Here is a 9,670-nt window from a genome sequence, read left to right as displayed (position 1 = left end):
AGACACGGCGGATGGGAGGGGGGGGGGGTATTTTTGGGTGCTATAGCTTTCCCCCCCCCCCCCCCCATTAATTCTGAATCAAAATTATTATTGGTTATAAATCTTAAGGCAGAGATAACGTTTACTTCGGGACATCTAGTTTTCAAACTTTTAGGTGGGAGCATACCCCTGAACCCCCTAGGCACTTTGCTTTGCACCCTCGATCTCAGTCAGCTCCTATAGGTACTGCATACATGTATAGTGTATTCTGTGTGTAGAATACGTGCCATAGACTGGTTGTCATTTGCGTCCTTGTGCCATACATATTTCAATACGCTTTGTCACTTGCTTCTTTTCGCGACAGCCGTGAAGGGAATTCGACGGCCATGGAGGGGATTTGATGGCCGTGGAAGGGATTTGACAGCCGTGGAGGAGATTTGACGGCCGTGCAAGGGATATGATGACCGATGATGGGATTTGACGACCGTGCAAGGGATCTGATGACCGATGAGGGGATTTGACGGCTGTGCAAGGGATCTGATGACCGATGAGGGGATTTGACGGCCGTGGAGGTTATTAGATGGCCTTGGAGGAGATTTGGCAGCCGTGGAGGGGAGTTGATGGCCTAGGAGGGGATTTGACGGCCGTGGAGGAGAGTTGACGGCCGTGGTGGGGAGTTGACGGTCGTGGTGGGGAGTTGCCGGCCGTGGAGGGGAGTTGATAGCTGTGGTGGAGAGTTGACAGCCGTGGTGGAGAGTTTACAGTCGTAGAGGAGATTTGGTTTTGTTTCGTGATTGTCATACGTCCTCGAGCATCATTGTGCCAGTTGTTTGATTTTTACCGAAATGTAACTTACTTCCTCCCCATTCGCCACACACACACACACCCCACACACACCCCCACACACACCCCATCACTATATAAATATAGTTAAAAATGTGACTTGTGCCCCTACCCCTCACCAGAGTCTGTCACGATGATTTATCTGAACTTTAAACCGGGAAACGTGTTCCCGAGTGCATGACAATTATATGTACACATTTGTCGATTCAATGTCGAGAACATTTACATTGAATACGCCAGTAGTTGACATCGAAGACTCGAATTGACAAACGCGCATATCATTGAACAAGCTCTCAGGTTTGAGTTCCATTGCACGTCACTTTGTTTTTCTGTGTATTTGAATCAGAAGTTCTGACTAATCTGGCTAAATCAAAACAAAGGAATCTAGATAAAACGTTTAACTTTACTTTCTGCTATATTAATGATCTTCTATAATTCCATTGATTTCCCCGCGAGTTGGAAATAAAGGAAACATCTGAAGGTATTAAATCAGCTTTATACCTCAACCTATGCACAGATTCTAACCAGACGCCAAACTGAGATGTATGTCAACAGGAATGACATCAACTTTACAATAATCAATGTTCCCTTTATGTCGAGTAATATACCTTCTGCTCAAGCTGTTGGTGTCTGTATATCACAGCTTTTAAAAAACGTTGGGGCATGCTCATTGTTATTTCCATGTGCACATACACACACACAGTCATACACATGGACGCACACACAATCTCACACACACATAAACACACGCGCACACACAGTCACACAAACACACACAGTCACACACACACACGCACACACAGAGACACAAGGAGACACACATGTATACACCACACACACATCCACACACACACATACACATATATATATACACACACAGATACGCATACACACACACGCACACATACACACACTCACATACATACACATATATACACACACATACGTACACACATACACACACACACACCCACACGCATACATACACACAACTATATTATCGGGAAGGTAACTGTTACTGACATTCAGTGCCACATTACATCTCTGTATTTTATACTGGCATCACTACTCTAGTAATGAACTATATTTGGTCTCTGATACCACGTGTTCCCTTATTTCTTTCTATCCCTGTATTATATACAGGCATCACTACTCGAGAACTAAATTTGGTCTCTGATACCACGTGCTCCCTTATTTCTTTCTATGTCTGTAGTATATACAGGCATCACTTCTCTAGAACTAAATTTGGTCTCTGATACCACGTGTTCCCTTATTTCTTTCCATCTCTGTATTATATACAGGCGTCACTACTCCAGAACTATATTTGGTCTCTGATACCACGTGTTCCCTTATTTCTTTCCAACTATGTATTATATACAGGCGTCACTACGCTAGAACTAAATTTGGTCTCTGATACCACGTGTTCCCTTATTTCTTTGCATCAGTATCTGTAATCTAATACACAAGGCCTGTTTAACAGTTTCTCATTGTTCTGACCGCTTCTCCTCATTTGATGTGAACTGCCGGCCATATTTCACAGGATCTTTTTATGAATTCCATAAATACAACTGTAATGGAGGTCGCCATCTTTGTTACTTAACGCGTCAGTGACTATCTACGCGGCAGTCGTATATTTGCAGAAATCCCAGTGGAAGGCCTTCCACTCCATCTAAACGTTCCCGGCTATCTGATATCTGACGTCTGACCCTATCTTTACCGTGTACCTTGACTTTTTCATCTGAACATCTTGTGCATTTTAACTGTGTACTTTATGGCAGTAGGCTGCGATCATCAGGTGCATCGATGATTTCCAACGATGGTTTATAAGGATAGTCTCGGGAGTGGCAGTCATCTTGCGGTAGGTGCACGAGGGATGATACATCCTGTGAGGGATCTCCAAGACAAGTGGCGGTCCTCCTATGGACGAGCACGTGACAGTGGATCACCTCTGTGCGTAAAACATACTTCTACTCCGTTTTTGTGCAGAGATACGATTTTGTCATTCAGGTTTACATCTAATAACAATTTCACAGCTCATGACGTGAGACGTGGCAACAGTGCACACTGTATTATTGAAATAAAGTTTGTTTTGTTTAACGACATCGCTAGAGCACATCGATTTATTAATCATCGGCTACTGGACGTTAAACATTTGGTAATTGTGACATATAGTCTTACAGAGGAAACCTGCTACATTATTCCATTTGTAGCAAGGGATCGTTTATATGCACCATCCCACAGATAAGATAGCAAATACCACGGCCTTTGAGATGCCTGCCGTGGTGCACTGGCTGAAAAGAGAAATAGCCCAATGGGTCCACCGACAGTTATGTAATCGTGTAATCGTTTATTGCAAACCATGTGGGCAATATATATATATATATATATATATATATATATATATGATATTATATTATATGAGTGTCCATGACAGACGATGTTTACGACACGAGTGCCTAAATTATCATATTTCCCGAGCGAGAGCAAGGGAAATATGATAATTTAGGCACGAGTGTCTTAAACATCGTCTGTCATGGACATGAATGTAATATTCTGTTTATTACCATAGAACTGTCTTGCTAAATGAACATTCCAGTCATTGTTTACAAACTAACATTTCCTTAACGGCGGAGTAAAGTCTGTGATGTCTTGAAAACCAAACCACAACCTGTTTTAAAGTTACGTGATATTTATCCGCCCATAAGTAAAGAGTACACATGTATCAACAGCTATAAATTGTAAAGTATGTGTATACGAAAAAGCAAACAAATACACAGTAATTGAAATAATTAGTTTTGAATTTGAATGACGTCAGTATTCCAATGACGTCACTTTGCATCTCCTTACAATAACTATAAATCGGGTACATGACGTTTTCGTTTTAAGAATGCTTTTTTTGAACATTATTAACGCACCTGAATGTGTTTGAAGAAAATCTTGTAATTAAAACATTTTACCTTTTACTAAATATGGCTTTCAAGTGAAATTACGGTAAGATATGCTACATTTATTATGTACAAAGCCAAAACAAGGGTGCGAAAAGTGACTCGTCGACCTTAGTATAGATTTCTAACAGTTGTGAACGTTATTTTGTTAATTAAGTGTTTGATGTGTCACGACTACATCATAATATAATACAAGTTATCATAAATAATCAATTAATGTTTTATTAAATTAATTAAAAACACGTATTTGTCATAATGGTATATGATCAGCTTACACTCGAAATAAAAATGTATTAATGAAGAAAATAGTATCTGTGAAATGTCGTGCCAGCAAATCAGAAAGAAATGTGTGTAATTCACTGTGTTTACAGAGTGATATTCAGAAAATAACCCCGCTACTAACGTCTATCACATTAATTTATTAACTACAGACATACGACTATAAAAAACACCATGATATACCAAATTCAGGGCCTTGCCAATGGACTCCATGGCTTACCTCTTTCCTGTGCGTGTGTCATATCGTATCGGTAACCACCGTCTGTAATCAGCTTTTTTTCACATTCTCCAGTACATCCGTTTGAAAGACACGATGGACGTGTGGGTTTATATACATATAAAAACGTGAATTATTTATCAGTTATGAAGTGAAACGGCCTGAGAAAAAATCAATCTGATAAGGAACTATCTTTGAAATAATTTCCTTCACCCGAATCGATATTTTGAGAGAACGATTTTATCGTAGTTGACCTTTTAGTTTTAGTTTCTAGATGCAATCGTATTAAATACATAAACTGAAAACGAACCGATTACACAGACAATATTGGCTGGGGAGATGTCGTCTATTATATGAAGAAGGAAGGTCCAATCAGGAAGTTATTGATACAATTGTTAATGACACTACAAGAGTACAAAGCTTTATCAATCATTGGTTACTGTGAGACGTTTACTCATTTTACCATGTTCTCTTCAGAGGAAACCCGCTACATTTATCGCAGCGAAGGATCTTTTATATTCACCCCACAAAAGACAAGACAGTTTATACCAAAGCATTTGATATAACGGGGGTGGGCAGGAAAGAAAGAAAGAAAACTAATGGAGAATAAACGAATTGGTACCCTAAAGAAATTAGCATGTTTCATAAATATAATAATTAATTAGTTCAAACGCCCTTTGACAAACACCATCAAAACAAAAAATATTTAATAAAATAGTACCATTATATATTGCACCATATATACGTTTAATGATTTATTCGTTTATAAATACTTGGATACCCGTATATCTGTATTAAATATCTATATTATTACATAATATATTGATATGTGTGATTGTTTGTGTATATGTATATGCATTGTAATTAATGCATTTACTGTCAATCATCTTGTCACGTGTATATAACAAAATGTTTATGTATATATTCCATATATTCCTACTATTCCATTGTGCAACGACCTGCGTGTAAATAAAGTCTTATCTTGTCTTGTCTTGTCGGTGGGCGTATTGGACTAGTCCTAGTTCCATTCAGTGTTCCACAACTGGTGTAACAAAGGCCGTGATAATGTACTATACTGTTTGTAAAATAATGCATAAAAACGATCTCTTACTGTTAATTGAAAAGTAGCCCACAGCGGGTTTCCTCTCTCATTATATGTGTGGTTAATAACCATACTTTATGTCCGACGCCATAGAACCCTAATTACAGATACAATGTGTTGAGTGTCATTAAGTAATATAGTTTTTAATTCTTTTTTATATAAGGCCGGGAAAAAGTCAGTCTCAGACAACATTTCCAGAATTGACGCGGCGATGCGGCTTCTTTCTATTGCAGTAACACGTGGGCATATAATGTCTATGCAATGGGTTCAGTGAAGTAATTTTCGGGACACACACACACTCACACAGATATATATATATATATATATATATATATATATATATATACACACACACATGCACACACACACACACACACACGCACACACAGACATGTACATATATTTATATATACATATATATATATATATATATATATGTATTACCTACGAGGTACAGCATAACGAGGGTCATATTTATCGTACGATTTCCCTCGTATGTCATAACTAAATGGTATGTCCTCCTGACATTGTCGTTTAACGATTGGCTGTTGTAAGAGTACATTTCTTTCTGATTGGCTGGCGCGACATTTCACAGATACTATTTTCTTCATTAATACATTTTTATTTCGAGTGTAAGCTGATCATATACCGTTATGACAAATACGTGTTTTTAATTAATTTAATAAAACATTAATTGATTATTTATGATAACTTGTATTATATTACGATGTAGTCGTGACACATCAAACACTTAATTATGAAAATAACGTTCACAACTGTTAGAAATCTATACTAAGGTTGACGAGTCACTTTTCGCACCCTTGTGTTGGCTTTGTACATAATAAATGTAGCATATCTTACCGTAATTTCACTTGGAAAGCCATATTTAGTAAAAGGTACAATGTTTTAATTACAAGATTTTCTTCAAACACATTCAGGTGCGTTAATAATGTTCAAAAAAAGCATTCTTAAAACGGAAACGTCATGTACCCAATTTATAGCTATTGTAAGGAGATGCAAAGTGACGTCATTGGAATACTGACATCATTCAAAATCAAAACTAATTATTTCAATTACTGTGTATTTGTTTGCTTTTTCGTATACACATACTTTACAATTTATAGCTGTTGATACATGTGTACTCTTTACTTATGGGCGGATAAATATCACGTAACTTTAGAACAGGTTGTGGTTTGGTTTTCAAGACATCACAAACTTTACTCCGCCGTTAAGGAAACGTTAGTTTGTAAACAATGACTGGAATGTTCATTTAGCAAGACAGTTCTACAGTAATAAACAGAATATTACATTCATGTCCATGACAGACGATGTTTACGACACTCGTGCCTAAATTATTGCATTTCCATCGCTCTCGCTCGGGAAATATGATAATTTAGGCACTCGTGTCGTAAACATCGTCTGTCATGGACACTCATATAATATAATATATATATATATATATATATATATATATATATATATATATATATATTGCCCACATGGTTTGCAATAAACGATTACACGATTACATAACTGTCGGTGGACCCATTGGGCTATTTCTCTTTTCAGCCAGTGCACCACGGCAGGCATCTCAAAGGCCGTGGTATTTGTTATCTTAACTGTGGGATGGTGCATATAAACGATCCCTTGCTACAAATGGAATAATGTAGCGGGTTTCCTCTGTAAGACTATATGTCACAATTACCAAATGTTTAACGTCCAGTAGCCGATGATTAATAAATCGATGTGCTCTAGCGATGTCGTTGAACAAAACAAACTTTATTTCAATAATACAGTGTGCACTGTTACCACGTCTCACGTCATGAGCTGTGAAATTGTTATTAGATGTAAACCTGAATGACAAAATCGTATCTCTGCACAACACGGAGTAGAAGTATGTTTTAGGCAAAGAGGTGATCCACTGTCACGTGCTCGTCCATAGGAGGACCGCCACTCGTCTTGGAGATCCCTCACAGGATGTATCATCCCTCGTGCACCTACCGCAAGATGACTGCCACTCCCGAGACTATCCTTATAAACCCCACAAATTCACAGGATAGAAGGCAATGGAGCATAATATACAGCTGTGATGGCGTGCACGCATGAATCACTGTATAATCGGTGATGATATCAGGTGTTCGTGAAAACTGATCATGTCCTGCTCCACCGGCGATATCGATGCACGTGATGAGCGCAGCCTACTGCCATAAAGTACACAGTTAAAATGCACAAGATGTTCAGATGAATAAGTCAAGGTACACGGTAAAGATAGGGTTAGACGTCAGATATCAGATAGCCGGGAACGTTTAGATGGAGTGGGAGGCCTTCCACTGGGATTTCTGCAAATATACGACTGCCGCGTAGATAGTCACTGACGCGTTAAGTAACAAAGATGGCGACCTCCATTACAGTTGTATTTATGGAATTCATAAAAAGATCCTGCGAAATATGGCCGGCAGTTCACATCAAATGAGGAGAAGCGGTCAGAACAATGAGAAACTGTTAAACAGGCCTTGTGTATTAGATTACAGATACTGATGGAAAGAAATAAGGGAACACGTGGTATCAGAGACCAAATTTAGTTCTAGCGTAGTGACGCCTGTATATAATACATAGTTGGAAAGAAATAAGGAAACACGTGGTATCAGAGAGCAAATATAGTTCTAAAGTAGTGATGCCTGTATATAATACAGAGATGGAAAGAAATAAGGGAACACGTGGTATCAGAGACCAAATTTAGTTCTAGAGTAGTGATGCCTGTATATACTACAGAGATGGAAAGAAATGAGGGAACACGTGGTAGCAGAGACCAAATTTAGTTCTGGAGTAGTGATGCCTGTATATACTACAGGGATGGAAAGAAATAAGGGAACACGTGGTATTAGAGACCAAATATAGTTCTAGAGTAGTGATGCCTGTATATAATACAGAGATGGAAAGAAATAAGGGAACACGTGGTATCAGAGACCAAATATAGTTCACTACTAGAGTAGTGATGCCTGTATAAAATACAGAGATGTAATGTGGCACTGAATGTCAGTAACAGTTACCTTCCCGATAATATAGTTGTATGTGTGTGTGTGTGTGTGTATGTGTGTGTATGTGTATGTGTGTACATCTGTTTGTTGGTGTGTGTGCACGTGTTTGTGTGTATGTGTATGCGTGTGTACGTGTGTATATGTGTGTATGTATGTGCGTGTGTTTGTATGTGCACGTGTGTGTATGTGTATATATGTGTGTATGCATATGTGTGTGTGTATATATTTGTGTATGTGTGGTGTATACATGTGTGTATGCGTGTGTGTATATACATGTGTGTCTCCTCGTGTCTCTGTGTCTGTGTGTGTGTGCGTGCGTGTGTGTGTGACTGTGTGCGCGTGTGTTTATGTGTGTGTTTGTGATTGTGTGTGTGTGCATGTGTGTGACTGTGTGTGTGTGTGCACATGGAAATAACAATGAGCATGCCCCAACGTTTCTTAAAAGCTGTGATATACAGACACCAACAGCTGGAGCAGAAGGTATATTACTCGACATAAAGGGAACATTGATTATTGTAAAGTTGATGTCATTCCTGTTGACATACATCTCGCTTTGGCGTCTGGTTAGAATCTATGTGCATAGGTTGAGGTATAAAGCTGATTTAATACCTTCAGATGTTTCCTTTATTTCCAACTCTTGCAGGGAAATCAATGGAATTATAGAAGATCATTAATATAGCGGAAAGTAAAGTTAAAAGTTTTATCTAGATTCCTTTGTTTTGATTTAGCCAGATAAATCAGAACTTCTGATTCAAATACACAGAAAAACAAAGCGACGTGCAATGGAACTCAAACCTGAGAGCTTGTTCAATGATATGCGCGTTTGTCAATTCGAGTCTTCGATGTCAACTACTGGCGTATTCAATGTAAATGTTCTCGCCATTGAATCGACAGATATGTACATATAATTGTCATGCACTCGGGAACACGTTTCCCGGTTTAAAATTCAGATAAATCATAGTGACAGACTCTGGTGACGGATAGGGGCACAAGTCACATTTTAAACTATATTTATATAGAATAAGAAACGAAATCCCGTTAATTTTCGTCCTCAGGTCTCACTACACAGATCACTTCCGGGTGAGAGTTCATTCATCACGGTCCACTATAGTTCCTAATTGTGACACATGTTATGGTTCACATATTCACTTCTAGTAAATGGTGAAGAATTAAAACAATATGTATGTTTAATGGTAAGCCTTCTGGCTGTATTTTGCCTATGTTATTTTGTAATATTGTGCATCGACCTTTTGGGACATGGGTATAT

The sequence above is a fragment of the Gigantopelta aegis genome, chromosome 1 (genome assembly GCF_016097555.1).
Source record: "Gigantopelta aegis isolate Gae_Host chromosome 1, Gae_host_genome, whole genome shotgun sequence".
In the NCBI taxonomy this organism is placed as follows: Eukaryota; Metazoa; Mollusca; class Gastropoda; order Neomphalida; family Peltospiridae; genus Gigantopelta; species Gigantopelta aegis.
This window is presented reverse-complemented; position numbering follows the sequence as displayed.